Below are 20,925 nucleotides of genomic sequence, written 5' to 3' on the forward strand. Positions count from 1 at the left end.
ATCCCTGTTGCATTAATCTGCGGGATCAAACTCCGGGGAGTGTCCGGCGTGGGATCAATCCCCATGCATAGACGGTGACTTATAGGCGCTGAATACAAAGGTGGTCATGTGACATGCCTCTCTCTCTTGCTCTCTCGCTCGCTCTTTAGGTGTCGTATTGGGAGTTCTGCCGGCCCACAATGCACCGGGGCGCCATCGGGGCAGGCCCCTTGCTCCCCAGCTCCCAGCCCATTCCAAGGTTTGCCCCTTTTTTAAATTCTTCCACCGCAGAGACTCCGGCGAAGGCGGCAGGCAGAGGACGCAGCTAAAGGACATCCCTCTCCCTCATTGTCATCTCCACACTGCCAGCCTATTTGTGAATTATATCTCCAGCGTTGGCCATAATAAAAGATGATAATGATGGATCGCACCAATAAATTACTGTTGAGTGGATTGTTAGGTCATGTTTTTGTGAGTGAGAGCTGAGCAGCCTTTGGAAAAGGTACAAAAGATTAACTCATTGACTGCCATTGACGGCTATAGACGTCAAAAATTTATTTCAGCTATTTCTATTAGTTTAAGATTTTTTTCCATTTTTGTTAAGAGTATGAAAACGTTTTTTTTAATTGTACATTTAGAACAGATATAAAATTTGTGATTAATCTTGAGTCAACTAGTGAAGTCATGCGATTAATTACGATTGAAAATTTCAATCGCCTGACACCCCAAATTTTTTATAATCTTTTCTTTTTCTTTTTATTCATTCACTGCCATTGACAGCTATAAACGTCCAAAATTAATTTGAACTATTTCTATTTAACATTTTTCCACTTTTGTTAACAAGAGTATGAAAACTTAAAACATTTTTTATTGTACATTTACAACAGATATAACATTTCTGATTAATCGTGAGTTAACTAGTGAAGTCATGCGATTAATTGCAATTGAAAATTTTAATTGCCTGACGCCCCGAATCTTTTTTTAATTGCGTCAGGCAATTACAATTTTTATCGTAATTAATCGTGTGACTTTTACTTTTTCCTAGGTTTTCATACTCTTAACAAAAGTATACAAAATGTTAAACTAATAGAAATAGTTTAAATACATTATCAATGTCTATAGCCGTCAATGGCAGTGAATGAGTTAAAGTGCAATGTGTAGATGTCACGTGCAATAGCTATGATGGCAGTCATGTTGTTTAATTACTGTCATTTTTTGTTTGGTATTACTACAAAGAAACTAAACGTCACTTATTCTGAAATTTGCAGCATACAGGTATGTCTGAATTTAGAGTTACATATTGTGCCGCAACATAAAGGGCAGCACTGATGTCTCCTGGAAGAAATTCATTGTAGGGAAGAAGAGGAAGAGAAGGTCCCCAACTGAGCTCCAGTAACACCACAGAGGCAGACAGAACATTGTATGCTCTGTTTGTGTTGCTTTCTTGTAGTTTTATAATTATTGTAACATCTATGGTAATTTCTGTTATTATTAGTGCTGCAACTAACGATTATTTCAGTAATATGGTAATCTTTTTTGATTAATTGATTAATCGGATTAAAAAAACCATTTAAGTTGCCATCTCTTTTTTCAAATCGACTGTCCACGAACATAAATTAATTATGATGAATTAATTAATAATTATAATGATCGCTTAATGTGATAATCAATTAGTTGTTGGCTAATTAATTATTCATTGCACTTCTAGTTAGCATTATGCTAGTATGTTTTGCATTGCATTTTGATTTGATTTACTTTTTGTTTTGTTGGTTACAGTATGTGTCAGCTGGGAGTAAAAAAACAGCTTGAAGCACGCATGCTTTGCCTTATTTGGAGAACAGGCGCTAAAGAATGCTTTTATCAAGTGTGTATTAAGTTTAAGTGTGTGGGAGGAGTGAAACTACATTTTATATTTAGTTTTTTTTCTTTGCAGATTTTCACATGTTGCAAGTGGGTTACATAAATAGTTCAAAAAGGTTTGTTGGTAGTCACACTTTGACCCTGGAGAGTTGAGACATTTTAAAAGCATTTTTTTACATTTCGGATTTCCAATGTTGAATTTAAAGACCCTGCGGAACGATTTTTTAACAGTGTCGCAGTAACCAGCACATACATGAGCAAATTAGAATGCGTTTACACTGTCAACTCCAATAATAAACATCCATCTATCCATTGTCGCTGTACCTAATAAAGTGTCCCGTGAGTTCCCTCTGCTTTAAAAAGTTTGCTGTCTCTCCACCAGTCACTCGTGACCCAGTTGAACAAAGTTGGGCACACTTTGGGTACAATGAACTCGTGCCACATGAAATCCGGGCACGGGTGAGTGTTACTCTCATCTGGGCAGTTCGTGTAATGCAAACTGACGTTTCATTGGCCTCCAATTTTCAGAAGATCTGACCCGACCCACTTTTCAAGTCGGCGGCTGCACGTCCACAGAGGAGCTCTCGGTGCAGAAAACTTTCAAGAAGAAACCACCAGAGCGTTATGATCCACATTTGTTATAATCCGTGTTGAACTGTCTTTTAAAAACCAAAAAACGGATTTGTTTTTCATAAAAGTCCATTTCAGCTGGCGACGGTCCAAAAGTGTTGCTAATTAAAAATCAATCCGCGGGCCATTAGTGAGAGGGTGTGTGCCAAGGTTGCGCGTATCAGAGGATCATTTGTAATGGGGCTGGCTCTGGAAAGAAGGGATGGGAGGTACACAAGTGAGATAATCTGGGGACCTGCTGTTTCTTAACTTAACAATTGATACTATGTGTAAAGATGCTGAACTTGTAGTCTGCACTAATTGATCCACTTTGCCTCATTGGGAGAAAGCCGCGAAATAAATGTGGGTGTTCATTGCATGCGAGAGACTCCATAGATAACTATTAAAGGTGGAGTTGTTGCCCTGATTCTGACGGCTGTGGAAGGCATCGCACAGCAGGAAGACATTTGTCTGCTTTAGCACGAGTGCTCCAGAATGTTTAAGTGATAAATCTTGGCTAACTCCAACCAGCACCTTGGGAACAAAAACCTGGAACCCTGGACTCTGCAACTTATTAAAGTTGTAGGGGTGTGTTCCACAGCACCTTTCCAAAATCTGCCCAATTACAAAGGTGAGGTTGCTACTGACGGCGACAAATTTCTCCCTGTGGTTTTAAATCATATCACAGACACTTTTGTGGACCGGACAATAGTGTGGATGGAATAAAGGAGGGATATAGTGCAAGAGTTATTTCAAATTAAAAGGCTAATGCATATTGGTAGCTAACATACTGTATAGTGTTTTCATTATTTCCATTTGGAAAATTGTTTGGAAACGTGAACAGAATGTGTTTAACATATACAATGATACTTGAGAATTCAAACAGAGTCTGTATGTAAAAGCCGATGAGAGAAGTATTAACGTTAGCATGTTGCTAATGTTAGCAGCTAGGTTGATCTGTTTTGTTTCTATAGTATTGATGGTGAACGACGTTATAAATGACAATGTATGGATAGAGATGGTAGCCGTATTAGTGTTAGAGAGTTCCGTCAAATGTAATGCCGCAAAGATGTTAGCTTAGCATCCACCATAGGTTGTATCAACCTATTTATATCTATGGCTGTTGTTTTTCCTGGAGTGAGTGGTGTACAAGTCTCATGACCATTTTGGTACAGGACAGTTGTTTTTTAAAATGTTTTTTTTTTTTTTTTTTTTAACTCTTAGGCTATCTATGGCATCCAATCGTAACGGAGGTAAAAAAGGGAAGCGCTAACATCCTAGCGTATGAACGCAACCAGATGCACACTTCCCCCAAGCACCAACAAGGTGTAAGTTTGGATAAATTTGAAAACTTTTCAAACAGTTTCACGCTTTTAAAACATATTCATTTACAATATTTTAGTTTACCTTGCGCTGGACATTTTAGGCTAGAAAAAAGTACTTCATTGTAACGGACAATTGATTCTAATGGAAGGAGCCCTTCCCACAATAAGTCCTTTAAATCTGGGTTCCACTTCCACTGAACTAATTTGGTCTGTTTTCGTCACTATTTTAATATGATAGCGGTCTTTTGAAGATTTCACTTTCATGTGCAAAAATGTTCAAACTGATTGATTCCAAATGTCCATTTTTGTGCTGCAAAGTGAGTAAGTAAACAGACTTTTGAGCCTTTCTGTGAAAAACGGAGGAATGGAGCGCGAGGGCAGCGTGTGCGAGACACCGCCGGGTCGCGCGCGTTTGATAATGCATGAGTCTCCGGAGCGACGGCTACTGTGACAGCGCCAGCTCAAGGAGAGCTCAATAACAGAGCTGTCAATGTATTCCCTATTTGAGTGTATTTTTAGTGGCCGCCATCGCCGGGCCTCATGCATATTTCAATAGATCTTTTGTATATTAGGTGCGCGGGCATCCACAAACCCGGGTGAAGACGAGCACAACACGAAGGCGAAGAAATATGGGCTCGATTGCGAGATTTGACAGAAGAGCTCGGCGTGGCCCTCGATAGGTTGCCGCCGACTTTGAGTGGATGGGCCGGCAGGACCTTCATTGATTGCATTTGGAGACAACAAAGAGATGACATTGAGCTCACTGCGGGAATGAGAGCAAAAAGATGTACAACACATTAAACTTGCAGGGCCAGCCACCGTGTAATCAGACTAGAAAGGGGGTGAAAAAGTGAAGAGAATTAATGGATACCCTCACGGGCTGGATGCAGACACGCAATCACGCTCACACAGACACGGGCAGGTTTTCATTGTAGACGGTTCAAAGCTATGATTAGATGCTGAATGGCACACATAGGGATGGACCCTAATCAGCGCATATCATCTTTCACGCATGCTGTCAGGTTTATAGCAGCAAATGTATTGTTTTATGATATATATGAGCTTGATTGGGATTTGTTGGAAGTAGTTATATTTATAGTGAGCACTTTAATAGCCATATAGAACATCAATGTGTTTGTAGAATGATGTACGCGCAGAGTTCGACAGCACCTTGTTTTCACACTTTTTGATGAGAGCGTAAATTTCCGCGATGCCGTTTGACAATCTGATTGCGCTTCATACTATAAACATGCAAAATGGAAAATTGATGAGCAGCGTGGGAGATCTACAGTCTTGTAATGCTACTATGCAAGGAAAAATATTCATTATATATATATTATATACTATACACATACTACAAATATTTTTAAATTGTATATATATTTTTTGTTAATTTTTTGAAGTTCCTTTGACGCCGCAATTTTTTTTTAACGCGCAATTAATGACCGCCCCTTACTTTGGGAAGCCTGTATTGGGGGAATTCCAGTTGCAACACAGCAGACACGTCCACCTCAAAATTTAGCAGTAATAGATTTAATAATAATGCATAGATTTGTGGAGATTGGGGTCAAGTTGTATTTTATAATTTTAAAAACGTGCAGAATTTACTTCAAGTTAAAGATTAGATAGTTCTTAATATGAAAAGAAAAATGTCACCAACGTCTTATAAATGCAATTATGCCATCTAGTGGCAGAAAAATGACCTCAACGCAAATCAATATCACACTCGTTTTTTTTTTTACAGTACACTACATCTTTTTAATTTTAACTCAATTTGATGAATTATTATGAAATTACAGTATGATGCATCTTATTAGTTTAACATTTTTTCCACTTTTATGTTAAGAGTATGAACATTTTGAAAAATATATTTTACATTTAGAACAGATATACAATTTGCAATTAATCATGAGTTAACTATCGAAGTCACACACTCCACCCTTCACAATCCAGTGGTGCTTTTTTGAAGCCGAAGTGATCTAATCAAAGGTTGAAGCTCAAACGCATTACAGATGATGACTCATAACTCTGCAGCTGGTAGCAAGCAATATGTAGGCGTGATGACATCAGCTTGACATCGCCTTCAATCCTCTTTTCATATTCTACTAAAGAACATTGGGGGGAATCCAGACAGGCAGACTTTTCCATGACATCAAAGTCTTGGAATTTGACTCCTGTTGATAGCTGGATTCTATTAAAGAACCTCTATTGCCTCTGAGGCCTTTCTTTAATACTGTATGTATGTAGCACATTTTAGCTAACGTTATTCCATAACAACAGCCAATAATGAGACAAGTGGCGTACTGTACATCCCTCAGGTCTGTGAAATGTAGAGGAGGCACCTCCATCGCACACATAAAAATGGAGGAAATCTGGCTACAGTGACGCTTAAATGTCCTCAGATGTCAGGATGTGTTGCTTCTCATTGGGGGCTGCACTGCAAAGCACTGCCAAGAGAGGGAGTACTTCATTGGCCGGCGGGATGATTTGTCTGGCGAGGGAAAATGTTTTGAGACGCGTCTATCAAGCAATAAATAAATTAGTCTTGAATTGGGCAAGACTCTTTCGTTCATCACTCATCTCACCAGCATACTGCAGACAGCTCCAAATGTGAGCCTGAATTGTGCTAATTTTTTATTTTATTCTCAATTTTTCCACTTCATATAGACTAAATCTAATATATGTCTCGGTGTTATAGCAATGGTAGTGTACAACGAAAAGCCCGAACCAAGCCGACCTCCATATTGTCTTCAGCAGTGGTGCTGAAAGTAGTACGAGTGCCGCAAGCAGAATGCTGCCTCTAGTGGTGCATGTAAGAATTGCTGAATTAAATGTTCAATTGTGCATAATGTTACAGTGACTTAAACGTTGTTAATCCAGTATAGTACTGTATGTAAAGTACAATTCCGTTGTACTTAACTTTGAAGTTCATTCATTTGTATTTAATCTTTAAGAATTTTTTGTTTTCAAACATTAATTTAGGTACAATTTATATGTGCATACATACAATACATCTTACATGCAAAATCTAAGTCAAGTCAGGTCATGAATATTAAGTCAAAGTCAATTTGAGCCATTTGCCAAGCAAGTCCCAAGTCCTAAAGCTGGAGACGAGTGATGTCACTATCAAATATTTTTGGAATCGATTATTCTATTGATTATTCAATCGATTAATCGGATACATTTTTATTTTGCATCAAATTTTATTTCTAAAGCATTTTTTCCCCTGATTACTGTTTATTAACAAGTGATTGTTGTTTATTTTGTATTTCACATTCGTATAGTGATTTAAAAAAAATGGGGATCGATGTTATACTTGCTAACCATTTTGAAAATTATGTTACCAGTTATTTTGATTAAACGCAGAAGAAAATCAGTCTTCTTTCATGAAATAAATACTGTTGAGATGCTGAATTTGGACAATTTTATGTAAAAAAAAATGTACTCAAAAGGATTACTTAATTATTAAAAGAGTTGTCAATTAATTGGATAATCAATTGTCGATAATCAATTATTTTTGACAGCTCTACTGGAGACTTAAGTCAATAATCACATCCCAGCATGAGATCCATTTAATTTTACCAGGGGATTTAGAATAGTCCATTTTCTCAAACAGTGACCTCCGCTCCAATCGACACCATGCCTCATCCACTTCAACAAATAAATCAATACCATTCCTTCACAACTTTAAAGTAACACTAAGGAACTTTTCAACCTTAATAAAAATCTTTTCATAACTCTTCTGATGAAACATCGACTTAAAACTAGTTGAATGGTAGCTTTGCCACGGCCTGAGGGGGTCTGTTATTTGTACTGGCACTAAACAACTTTGAGGAGGATGGTAGGAACACTGTCACACAAAAAAATTACAAATGCGTTGACTGCTTTATGTCATCCGTCACTTCCCCCTTTCCCATTCATTACAAAGACGGAAGTCATTTTGAATGTCGTGAGCTAAAAAATTACGCAATGCGCTTGTCCTCATGAGAAACATGGTCTTCCTTTTGGCATTACGTTACCGCCGTAATCAACGTAAACTGAAAGTTCCTTAGTGTTGCTTTAAATAGCAGCTTGTCTCATAAGGTAGCTGTAATTACCTTTACTGAAGATACATTTTTCCAACAGGCTCAGTTTGGCTAGGTACACCCCAATTTGGTTAGTGGGATAACAGCCAAACCCTAAAACAGTACTGGCTGGTGATCTCAGCAAAATATTGCACTGTACAAGGTGGTCCAAAATCATTGGCTAAGAGTTTTTGATTGGAGAAGCTGAGAAATTTCACTTCCTAACTGTGACTAGTGAAAAATAAATTGCAGTAAACGATTGGGCGAGGAGCGACTGAAAGAAGGCAGCAACCTTATTTAGAGGCGTAATTACACAGAGAATAGCAAAGTCAAAATATGCCTGCTGCATTGGAAATCCATCGTGTGTAAGGATTGCCCTAGAACTTTCAAGGTGCTCTAACGAGAGGCAGAGGAGCGGTCACATTGATGGCACAGGGGCCATCAGATTTCCATTATTGACTGCAGCAGATATTGCACAGTAGCGCTGTGTAAATTGGTTCCTGAGGGCCTTTCAGCTCTCTGAGCAGGGGCAAAGCGCGCAGGTTGTTCACCCCCCACCCCTCGGCTCTGTAAATCCTACCGGCGGACCGCTTCCAGTCCCTTCGCCGGCGTTGGGGCCCTTCCTCTGATCAATACCTAATTCCAGCGTGTGCAATCAGCCGACGTCGCCTCGGCAACGCTGATGTCACACAAGTTGGGCACGGGTCGTTGCGGCAAATCTTTTTTTCTTTAAGCAAACGTAATTGAGTATTTGCACAGTAGGCTGAGACAATTTACAGGCAGAGCTTCAAAGTGAAAGGAAAGGGCTCGCCTCAGCTGCTGACCTCACGGGGTAGGCAGGAGGAGGTAACCATGGTAACGCAGTTTACCTGAGAGCAGTGCGACTCATTGTGGGTCAAAGAAAAAAAGTTGTATTTGTACGAGAATAACATTTTGTATTTGTGATAGGAAACATGTCAAGTTAGATTTTAATTAGTGCTGTCAATGTTAAAGCATTAACTAATTAATTAAACACAAAAAATGATCACAGATCAATCACACTATTAATTTTGACCGCAGATGATCCTTTAGCTGACAGCGGATGGTTACATTAAAGGTATCACAGGTTGTGTTTTTTATTTATTTTTTTTGTGTGTGGAAAAAATAAATTTCTATCTGTTTCCGTTAGCATCAGAATATAGCTAAGTTTCATTGATATTCACATTCCTTGGTGAAAACTGTCAAAAAGAGCGTGTTGCAACATGGCCCTGGCTGATCTCTTATACTCTGCTGCCACCTGCTGGCCGTTTTTTTGTAATAACTACCATTGCTTTAAACCACGTCTTCATGTCAGAAACTGCATCAAAGCCTTCTGTATGCTCTTGCATTAAAAACAAATTAAAAAAACAAACAAACGTATAAATATGTTTTGGGGAGTGAAGGACAAAGTATTAAAAACGTATTTACACGTTTTTGGGTTTGAATGAGTTAAGTGATTAATTGTGATTCATCAAAATTCTAAAATGTGAAAAAAAAATATCCTTCGGCAGCTGTAATTTTGACGAGAATACAATTTTGTATTTATGATAGTAAACTTGTGAAGTTAGATGCTAATATACCAGTAAAGGCACTTGTGAAATTCTCTTATTTAGCCATTTTTAATGATACCTTGGTTTTTATATGGCCTATTTTCAAAAAGTTATTGATGATTTAAATGATCTCAAATTAATCAATAATTATTTCGACAGACGATTACTCGTCCTGACCTTTTTAATTTAAAATTGTCCAAATACTCAGATACTCAGCCACAACAGCAAATATTTTCTGGCTTCTGTGGTCGTCCAAAGCAGTCTAATTATCTTTGAGTTGAATCAAAATAAAACATTAAAAACATTTTTTGCCTATTTTCTGACATAGAGATGTAACCAATAACTGAATATTGATGAATTTATGTGCATTTCTTGCACTGTCAATTTGAAATGTCCTTTTTCGAAACGTCTGAATGAAAATTAAACCTTGCTTTTTAACCCGATTAATCGACAGAATAATCAACAGATTAATCGATTCTGAAAATAATTGTTAGTTGCAGCTCTATGCTCCTTTAAGAGGGAACAATATAAACAAAGGTGCATCTGTGTGTCTTTTTCTTTTGTGTCTTCAGTCAGGCAGACGTTGACTGAATGACCTGAACGTCCTTAAACATTGTTAAGACGGATTCAGACCGAGGGAAAGAAAGAGTCCAGTGCTTGGCTATAGATGAACTCTCCCCTGAGCCGCCATGGCCCCTGATTCAATCAGAGCGTCTCCGCGTCCGGCGTTTCCTGGCACTGATGTATTGCCGGGTGCAAGCGGTGCCGTGCGCCATCACCGCGTGGATCAAGTTATGTCACACTTATTTCACGGCCGCCGCGATTTTATTCAGCGGCCGTCCACAGATGCTGAGAGGTGAAGGCATTCGGTTGATGTGCCAGGTGTGATCCCTTTATCTGATCACGGATCGAGGAAGGCAGAATGAAGGTCGACCGGCTTCCTTTGTACAATCACTTTGCCTTTCAGTCCATTAGCTTAATGCTAAAGCTAAATTGCATTGCAGAGAACTGCATACGTCATATTGGCACCTGCGATCCCCCCCCCCCCCACTTTGTTATTTTTTGTGAGAGGATTTCCGATTAATTTTCCAATGAATGTTTATCTTTTTAAAATATTTTTTGGGGGTTTGCAATTTTCTAGAATGTAAATTATACACAGATTTTGGCTATTTGCACTACGCCTCTGTCACTATGCAGGCCTGACTGAACTCACAGTCATATATTCTTTATCCTCTGTGTAGAATGACTACTATAAGTGCTGTACTGATGAGTTGTCTCATAGAAACATGTATCCGTCTGCGGTGTGTATCAAAGTGGTAGTGGACACTAATCAGTAGCCAAGAAGTATCTCTCAGTTTGAAAAAGGTTGGTGACAGAATATGGCGATATTCTAATTCAAGACCACAAAGTGCACATTTCCATATTATTACCCAAATGTATTCCTGGTATGCATGCTTTATTCAAGGTGACATTGCGTTCTTTGCATTACAGTATGACAATATGCTGAATATGATTACATGGCACTTATTCAAGTTGTCATTTTCCGCACGGAACAGATTAAATAAATACAAAGTGAATTAAATGTGACTACTCTTGCCTCTGTCAAGCCAACAAAAGCTGAGCCGCTGCTTTGTATATTCCTGAGTCTGACAGCTTGTGACTAACAGATGAGACATCATTTAAATCCTATGCTTGGCTTTCTTTACCTGTCATTCTCTTGCAAATATTATTTATGGCCTTAAACACATCATTTAGATCCAGATACTTTGTGATAAGCGAGTGTCAATCTCTCCTGGTTTACTGGCTTGCTCAAGGCTAGAATGAATATTCAAAAAAAAAAAAGTGGGGGGGGAGGGCGGGGGGCCAGTGAAGGGGAGCGTTAACATTAATTAATATTTGTTGCAGTGAAAATGAAACCCAGATCCGTGCTAATTTCAATAGACAATTAATCATGGCAGTCTGTAATTACACCGGGGAGTTTACAAATGATTTTTTTAAGGGGGCAGAGTAAAGGAAAGGAGATAAACCCCTCACCATCCCAATCATTGGCTTCGCACCAATCCCTGCAGAAAGAGCAATTACAGCAAACAGCAGCAGAGCACTAATTGTGCAGCGGGAGAAGATGAAGGCGCAATCTTAATTGCAGTGAACCCACGTACGCATACCGCCGAGCTCAGGGAAAGGGAACTAGTGTGCAACACCTCCAGGTGCCAAAGTAAAAAACAAGCTTAATAGGAGCCTGTCTGCACATGACGTGCGGGTGATTGCCACACACGCAGTCACGCCCAACATCCTCACTGGGCATGTTAGAATTGTTTCACACATCATAAAGTCTGCTATTCGCCATAAATGACTTCGATTGACTTTTAAGCCACTCAGGAGGGGACGATAAATAAACACTTGATGTGCACTTGACGTGTCTTCATGAATGAAATTAAATTTAAAATGAGTGCTTTTCAAAACCGATACCAACCGAAACTGCATTTTATGTTTATAAAAGTACAATTAAAGCATACAGAAGAAAGAAGGTTAAAACTAAACCTATAATAAAACAAAGCATTTTTGAAAAAAATATTAAAACTAACAAACCTGCTCCAAAAAATTAATCAAAATAGAAAAGTCAAAAATAACAAAAATTAAGGCTAAAAACATCCTGAATATAAAATTTTGCACCATTGATTTTGAAATAAATAAAAAACACTCCAAGACAACCAAAATAAAAACTGAATCATATAACTAAGCATGACACTTTTTAATGTATTTATTTAAAAAAAAAAAAAGTAATTTGAAGTTAATTCTTAGCTGGTTAACTTTTGCTGTCTCCATGTTTTCATCAAGGAAAGATCTAGCAAAGCCCTCTTTTTATCATATGATAGCCTAACGGTGATAAGCTAAACGTGGTACGTTGACGGCTAAAACATGATGAGAAGTATGCTAGCTAAGACAAAAAATGTAATGTGTAGTCCGTCAGATGTTCAAATTCATGCTCACCATGTTTCATTCAAAGCTAAGTAACTACAAGTCCAAGAATTATACTCAACATTTGGCTCGTGATACATTTCATGTTCAAGTCATGGGCTGCTAGCTAACGTCAGGCTAAAGTTAGCTTTGTTATGCGAGCGTCGATTTATTACTTTATCTGTGTTTTGCTGTTATTTGTGGAACATGAAGGGATTATTGGCTGATGCGTTGTCAAATTGAGTTATGTTAGAGTGTCTGAAATATGGAGGGAAACGTTCTCCATGTGTCGTAATGAGCAGCGTTAGCATCATGCTTACAATGCAGTTGAGGGCCACCTAAAAGACAAACAAACAATAATAACAATTTTGGCCATTGCTCAAAAAGACAGATCCTGAAAGAGGTCATCTCAGAATTTTGTCAAACCGATTCTGAGAAAACATTGGAGATGTTTATGTAAAGAAGAGTGTCCAGTTCAGGAGAGGCTGTAAATCGTTACGAAGTGAATTAGATGGACAGTGACCGATCAGTGGCACTCGTCCGCGATTTCCAGCGAGTAAGAAGATACAAGAGCAGGCACGCTGGAGCCTCGCGCACTTCCTGCGTAACCATATCTGTTTAACTTTATAATCAGGGCTTTATTAATGCAATGCTTGTCTTCCGCCTAATAATGAAACAACACAAATAAAATAAATTGTGATCAATGGAGGAGAGCAGAGACAGATGAGGAGTCTGTCACATTGGGGATGATACCAATTTATCTCTTTAATGCATCTCCATGGGGTTCTCTCACTAAAGGATACACATTACTGAAGCCCTCGTCTCGCTGGGAAGCGTGAGAGGAATACGAAAGGCGCAAGCCGATGTGGATCGTCTACGACACTTCTCCATCGCTAAACAGGCAGTCAACAGTCACTTCACACAAGTGCACCTAAAGTTTGATGAAAACCGGGACAGATGCGTTACGATCACTACAGTAAGCCGATTCTTTCTGAGCTAATGTGTCCCATTGAAATTAATGTAAAATGCAATTAATACATCCCAGCCCCAACCCTATGTTATACTTAACTTTTTAATCAGTGTGTGGATAAAAACAAACATAGTACAATATAGAAGTGAAGTTGCAAACATGAACTTTAACTAAGGACACAGATTAGACCAAAATAACTCTTTCTCATTTATTTTCTGATTTATTTCAATTCAAGTTTTAATAACAAACCTATGAATGATTATTATTTATTTATTTTAAAAAGTCACATTGTAAAGAATGAATACGTAGTTGGCCAATTTGCTGCACATTTCTATTATTTTTTTTAACCTTTTTTTTTTATTGCCTCTTTCGCGCAGCTTGCACTATCAGTTTGCGCTAGCAGTTTGCGCTAGCAGTTTGCGCTAGCAGTTTGAACACTGTAAAAAGTTGTTTGAAGTTCTGGTATTTAGGGGTACTAAAACAGAGTTAAATTTTTACTAATTTACGGTACAAAATAATTAAATAATTAATTTACTTATGTATTTCTATTCCATTTAATGTGGTTTAATTTTTAGTCTAATATTTAATTAATTAATATTAAATTACTAATAATTAATTCATTTATAAAACATTGTTTTTTTTTTAAATCAATGATGCAAACTTTTCTAGATGAATTCCACATTTTTTTTCAGACCAATTACCCAGTAGCTACGAGTACTCAACTCTTGAGTAGTCACCACGGATACAAAATACTGATACCACTAGTATATAAAACTCCTCCAAAAAACAATGACAGATAATTATAAAGAAAGACCTACTGTATATATCCCATTTTACCTTAAAATTGCATACAATTAATGGAAATTTTCTATCCTTGGAATTGTCCATTTCAAGTTACTGATCGTCAAACGGCCACAAGTGGGCAGCCGATATCTGGTATCGGTACTTGCTCTTAAATATAATATGTAATATAGCAATATAGCTATTTAGTAATATTTATGAATTAAGGGTTAGGTTCAGGTTTTTTTTGTTAACCCAAAATTTTCTTGAAAAAAAGATAAAGCGCTAAAAAGCGGTTTCCACCAAAATGAAAAAAAAATAATATATATATATATATATTTTTTACTTATTCACTGCCATTGACGGCTCTAGACGTCAAAAATTCATTTGAACTAATTCTATTAGTTTAACATTTTTTTCACTTTTGTAACAAGAGTACCTAGAATAAAATTATTGTACATTTAGAACAGATATCAAATTTGTGATTAGGGGGGGGGGGGGGGGGCGCGAATAGGCGAACCTGCAGGTGCCGAATCGTGAATACATGGGGGTTCTACTGGATTCACATATTCAGTGAAAGAGCAAACCAATATGCAGGTGCAATAGTTTGACTCTGCTATTATAGATTACTCTTTTTTTCTTTTCTTTTTTACTGTATTTCTTTTATCAATTTCAGGTTTTGTCAAGCTAGATTGTTTTGGAGCCTTCCACTGTAAGCACAAATGTTGGTGTGATCGTGGTTAAGACCAAACCATTGCGAGGAAGCTACAGTAAGATAATTATGAATGTGGGATGTACCCTGTGATTTTGTGCTGCTATAAACGAGCGAGTGTGTCAAGAGAAGAACATCCAAAGTGGATGTTGAAGGAGGAGAATGCCAGGCAGTAAATAACAAGCTGTGTGTGCTCCTCCGGGTCACCGTCGTGTTGCATGTGCAAGCCAACGACAAGAGCAGACGTCACTTCTCTTCAGCCACATTCATCACAACGTCTTAGGCTTTCCTGCATTTTCTTGGGGAGGGGACAATGGCAGTTAAGGAGGACCAAGGTCAAATTTAGACTGGGTCATAAATTGTTTTGTTTGATGGCCAACATTTGCCTCACGAGCAAGGGGAAGGCCAAGACCATAAAAACATAAAAAAAGGGCCAGCCAGCTGTAGGCTTGGCTGTCAGTATTGTTGTCCCGGGGAGGACGAGAATCTCCCAGTGGAGTTTTGACTGGCGATTCTAGTCCACATGGAGAGCTGTTACTCAAGCCGCACTGCTTTCTGATTAAAGATTCATCCTGGAAAGCTTAAGGCAAAAAAAACAAAAAAAAACATCCTGAATGTTGTTGTCGAGGTCAGGACAGCTAAATTTGTAGTGTTTTTAATTTTGCAAAGTGTGGTTGCTTTATTATTTTTTTGCACATCTCACTTTATTTGATTGAGTGCGTTTGGAAAATATGTTTTTGTACTTTCCATCGTGTATTGTACTCAGTGTTGGAACACAAGCAGAGACAACAGGAAGGTCAGAGCCAAGATCAAAGTGTGAAGCAGACGTTCTAACATTAACATCATTTAAAAATATATATTTAAAAAAATAAATCAAATGACCTGTGTAATTCATTTAAAAAAATATATTTAAAAAAATAAATCAAATGACCTGTGTAATTCAGTTGAAAATATACACACAAATCTGCATCAGCTTGAAAATCTGAAAACTATCTTTCTATACATCTTCTTTCCTAGCAAATCTCAATGCCCCGTTACTGGCAATCTATTTTTACAACATACATGCATTGATGACCCCCGCTATAGTGCTTGTTGTCCTAATTAGGATTCCGAGACAGACAATCGTATCAGCTTTGATTTAATCAGACCGTAACACATCAGGACTCGGCCCAATGATTTTTGTTTTTAAAACGGGCCTGGATGTTTTTATTTCTACAAAAAGGCTCCTAATTACATTTTAAAGACAATTTACTGTTGATTTATCTATTGTTGTTTCTTATACAATTTGTAGCCAATTATAAACATGCAGATTGCCATCTTAAAGCCCAATTAAAGATGCTCATTCAACGATCTTAAAGCGGCTCTAAATCCTTGCTGAGCACACGACTATCCCAGTAGACGCTGTGCCCATCGCCAAGGTTGGGAGATGCTCGCTAAATCACAACAGTCGGCAGATTTCGCCGCTGGCTAATAGCCGCTGCTGAGTCGATAGTAACAAACGAATGCTTGCAGTTAGGAGGGGGATTTGGGAATCCCTGGACAGGACCCCCGTGTCGGCTCGCCACGGACAGGCCACACCTCCCCCCCTCGACGCCCCCCGCCGCCGCACTCAGCTACATCTGCTGCTCATTAACGCCGCCATAATGAGCCTTTGCACCTGAGCTAAATAAAACTCCCTCGCATCCACCGGCGCTGTGCGTGTCAGCACAGCTAACCGCTTGGATACCCTGGACACCCCCCCATACACTAGCAGCAGCACCACCATCACCGCCTCGAATGCTAACCTGCATTTTTGTGTGTGTGCATGAGCGTGTGAGGATATTAAATGCGGTGAATGGAGGAGCTACTGGCTACACATAAAACCCCCTACAGGTTCTCCATTCACAGCCATAGCCACAAAGCGGATAATGACTTCCATAAAACTGTCAGGAGGGAAGAATAAATGCGTATAGCATACACGGCCGTAATTCACACGTGCCTTTAAGTAGCTGGAAGAATACGATGGAGTAGTTGATTGGGCACTGTGGAAATATTTTGGTGTTACAAAAAACTTGGTGTTAACCACTGGGAATGGCAAAATGCTGGCAAGTTTGGAATTGTCTTTTTTTTGTTTTGTTTAAAAAAAAAACGTTTTGTTTTTTGTTAATCGTACATTTTAATTAGTTTTCAGAGCAGGTTTGAAAGTTGTTATTGTGTTTTTAATGGTTCATTTTAGTTTAGTTTTTATTAGTCTTAGAATGAGTTTTTATTTGTATTTTTTGTCTGCAAGATTAAAAAAAACATCATGGTAAGTATTGTGTGGTAAAAACACAACAAAAATATTCTAGTATAATAATAATGAAAAAAAGTGTAATAAATGCAGTGCATAATACTTTTTCTAAAATTAGATGCATCACAACCCTAATGTTGTAAATAAAACTTTTCATCTCTCGTTTGTTGACTTGACAACTTCTCAAGTGGATTTGAAATTCCCGCAGTTCCACATTTCCATTATAATAACTGCCAATAAAAATAAATAGAAACATTATCAAAATATAATTTTTTCATACCAATTGAAACTATCTAACTTCAAACTGTTCGACTTATTCAGGACATCTTGGAAACTATCGATCACATTCCCAAATTAAGGAATGTTTTACATATTTATCGTCCCCTTTTACATTTCTTGACTGATTCAAACTATTCCATCGTTAAAATGTTTGGATCATTTTCCACATTCCCAAACAAAACAAACAAACCAAAACAAAACAGTTGTACATTTGTTAAATGATTTGTTTAAGACAAGCTAAAATCATCCTTATCTGGTTCCCAAGCAACATGTTTGCATTACAGGTATGTTTTATCACGTCTTTTTGATTTTTAATTGAAAATAAAAAATAAAAATTCAAACTGACACCTGGTATTATGGTAACACTCCATTATGAAGTCATGCTACCAATTTAGGCTGTGGTTGGGGGTTTACAGTGCTAATGCTAGCGTAGTGAGGCTACATTCAAATCTAGCTAGCAGTTACTCCTCCTTTTAAGAGATATATTTCAACCATTCTATTAATTACACTTTTCAATTTTGACACAAATTGCATTGTGTACTTGTAAAAAAAATTGTGGGGGGGGGGGCTGGATTACAGCAATATTTATTTATATCTGGTGGTTAATATTGAATGCATGTACACCACATTGCCAAAACATTGACTCATTTTCACTTTACAGTGTAGTCATTATTATTCAAATAAATGGCATTTATAGAGATCTGTGGTTTTGTTATTACAGCATCATCATTAAGATGACATTCAAATAAAAATAAAAAGTCCCTCCTCCCTCTCCTAAAATCAGATTTAGTAGGATGTGAAGCAGCAGGCGAGTTTGAGCGAGGTTCTTTTGACAAATGAACACGACACGCGAGGGGGAAAATAATTTGACAGGTGACAAATGTTGAGCAGCGATACAATCTGAGACGCAGGCCACCTGAAATATGGCTCACTCTATTAAAACCATTCATGGAGGATATTAAATAGTTCTTTAAAGACTTCAAACATCCGATAAGGTGCTTTTCGCGTTGGGCTAAATGTTTTGCGATTACAGTTTGCATGACAACAATGGACGATCGTTGAGACTTGATTGCTGCGATGTTCACTTTGCTTGAATGCAAATACATTGTTCACTGTCATTGAGTTGTTAGATTAATCATTGTGTGAGATCGTGTTTTATTGGGCTGTGCTCCCCTCACCAGAAATAGTCACGTTCAGTAGTCACTTTTCTGTTTCAGGCCCAGAGACCAAAAAGGTTAAAGAGAGAAAAATGTGCATAAATGATTGCCCTGTGTTGAATAGATGAAGTATATTGGACTGAGTCTATCAGTCATCATTGAAGCACGTTAGATTATCACATCAAGCTGAAGTGTAATATTGTTGCTGTTAGCTGGTTAGTCTTTGTCTAAACTTTAATTTGGGATTTAATCAGCAAAATAGAGCTTTGCAATTCCCACATAATAAATACAGATGTAGAATTAGAATATAACTTTGTTCTTTTACCCACAGGTCAGGTTTAACAATTATGTGGAGAAATATGATGTGTGTGATTTATGACTTGCGAGTCAAAATCAGGAGACTTTTCTCCAAGCCGCAAGATTTTCTACGCCAACACAAACGTTACAAAAAAGAGGCTTGCACACAGAAGGTCAGATGTGTTCATTTTCTGCCAGTTCAATTTGGTTTTTATATATATATATATATATATATATATATATATATATATATATATATATATATATATATATATATACACACACACACAGTACATAAAATAAAATAAAATGATAGAAATCAAATCAAAAAATGTTCTGCTTGTGTTTTTAGGAAAGTAATATACAAAACAATTGCTACATTATGGACATATATTAGCTTTGGAATGGAATGGGTTCCATTTGCTTGTAGAAGTACAATGCACAATACCTGTTGAACATATTTACATAGAAATCCAAATATTATCTCCTATATAACCTTTTATTTTTCTCAATATATTTGCTGTACACAAATATGGTCCTATTGTTCTTGTATTATAATTTAAAGTGGGGGTTGGGGGGGGTGCAAAGGTGCATTAACTATTTTACATATATAACATACGTTATTCACACATGTACAGTGTATGCAGTGCCTAATTAGTCTTTGTGAATTGTTTTGTCTTTTTGTTTTAGTTTTTCAGAAGCCAGTGATTTAGTGTTCATGAATTTATGCAACAAGGTTGCAGAGCGGGTTCCGCAGGCCATAACTCACGGGCCAAAAGTTGGCCTTATTTACATTGGACACAGTACAAACGTATTTCTCATTTTGTAGCCAGAAAACATTCGGTGTAAATCCTCGTGAGAGTACGAGATGTAATAATATACAGTTTAGGCCAGCATCACAATAAACAAAGAACACAGTCAAATGTGTTTGTGACAATAGGATGCAATTTGTTAGTCTGAGGATCAGTTGTTAATTTTAATAAAAAATAAACTGCACTCTTAAATTTTTAGGTTTTAGATCATTTGCGCAAATGGAAGCATTAAGAGTTAGGGTAACTCACTAAAGTTTTTTTTTTTTTTACCACTCTTATCTTGTGGGTATTTCAGGACATGTGGCAGGATGGGAATTAACGTTACAAGCATTTTTTATTTTTTTGGGGGAGGGTTAATGGATCACGTAAGGTTTTTCTCAACCCAAATGTTATTTTTACAGCCTTTGGCAAGGAGCCTTTTTTTTTGTTTTTTTCATCACGCCGCATCTTTATCATTTATGCATTGATGGGAACACAAGGTTTTTGGGTGAGACACTTATTCTCTAATGTCTTTGCTTTCATTCAGCCACGGGGCTCGGATTAATGGCTTCTTCTGTTCCCTACTGTTCTGCATGGCTTCGGAAAATAACACTGAATTCTGTCTTAGATTCCAAATACTTGTAGGCGATCTATAAAAAGTGTGTTTCCACTTGTTTGTATTTGCACTTACACGGAATTCTCCACGCTACAGAGTTCCACAGGCGATTAAAGCAAACTGCGGATGTGTTACATATTTTCTATTGATCGTGGTGGTTTATTTAATTCAATCGGTGCATATCCTAACTTGGAGCGGCAAGGGAAATCGTTAGAAAATCAATCGGCGGAAGCGAGCAAGACAAAAATAATTGACTGCTTTCAAACTCCTGCAGGCGGCTGAATAACTAAACCAAAACAGCTTGCAGGGATGTCTGAAATTGTTTGTTTGCAAATCTGTCACCCAACTACTCAAAAAGAAAAAAAATGGGTCTGGAAATATTATATAGTGAGGTCCCATTCATTGCGGGTGTGAACTTCTTCGATATATAAAAAACATATTAAAAAAATTCTACACGCATTGAAACGTTCAATTGGATTTGTTCACCGCAAACATAAATGTGTTGATGCTAATGTTGTAGTTGCTATAAAATCAAAACAAGGAAAGAACAAAAAAAGAAAATGATAGCATCTTTTGTTGATAAAAGTTGCTTTAGTTTGACTGGCATACTCCTTTACGGCTGAAAACACTGAAGAAATAAGAAAACTAGAAGAGGGGATTTACTGTACATTAGGTTTAGCCATGGCCAAAG

General features: G+C 37.6%; 1 long non-coding RNA gene across 1 annotated transcript in view; it reads right to left on the reverse strand.

Annotated features, from left to right (window-relative positions):
• The window catches only part of LOC147164778 (uncharacterized), a 41,805-nt gene that overhangs the window by 8,478 nt on the left and 12,402 nt on the right, over window positions 1-20,925 (reverse strand). The gene's annotated exons all lie outside the window — the stretch shown is intronic.

Source organism: Leptonotus elevatus, chromosome 12 (genome assembly GCF_054856555.1).
Source record: "Leptonotus elevatus isolate MCC_2025b chromosome 12, RoL_Lele_1.0, whole genome shotgun sequence".
NCBI lineage: Eukaryota > Metazoa > Chordata > Actinopteri > Syngnathiformes > Syngnathidae > Leptonotus > Leptonotus elevatus.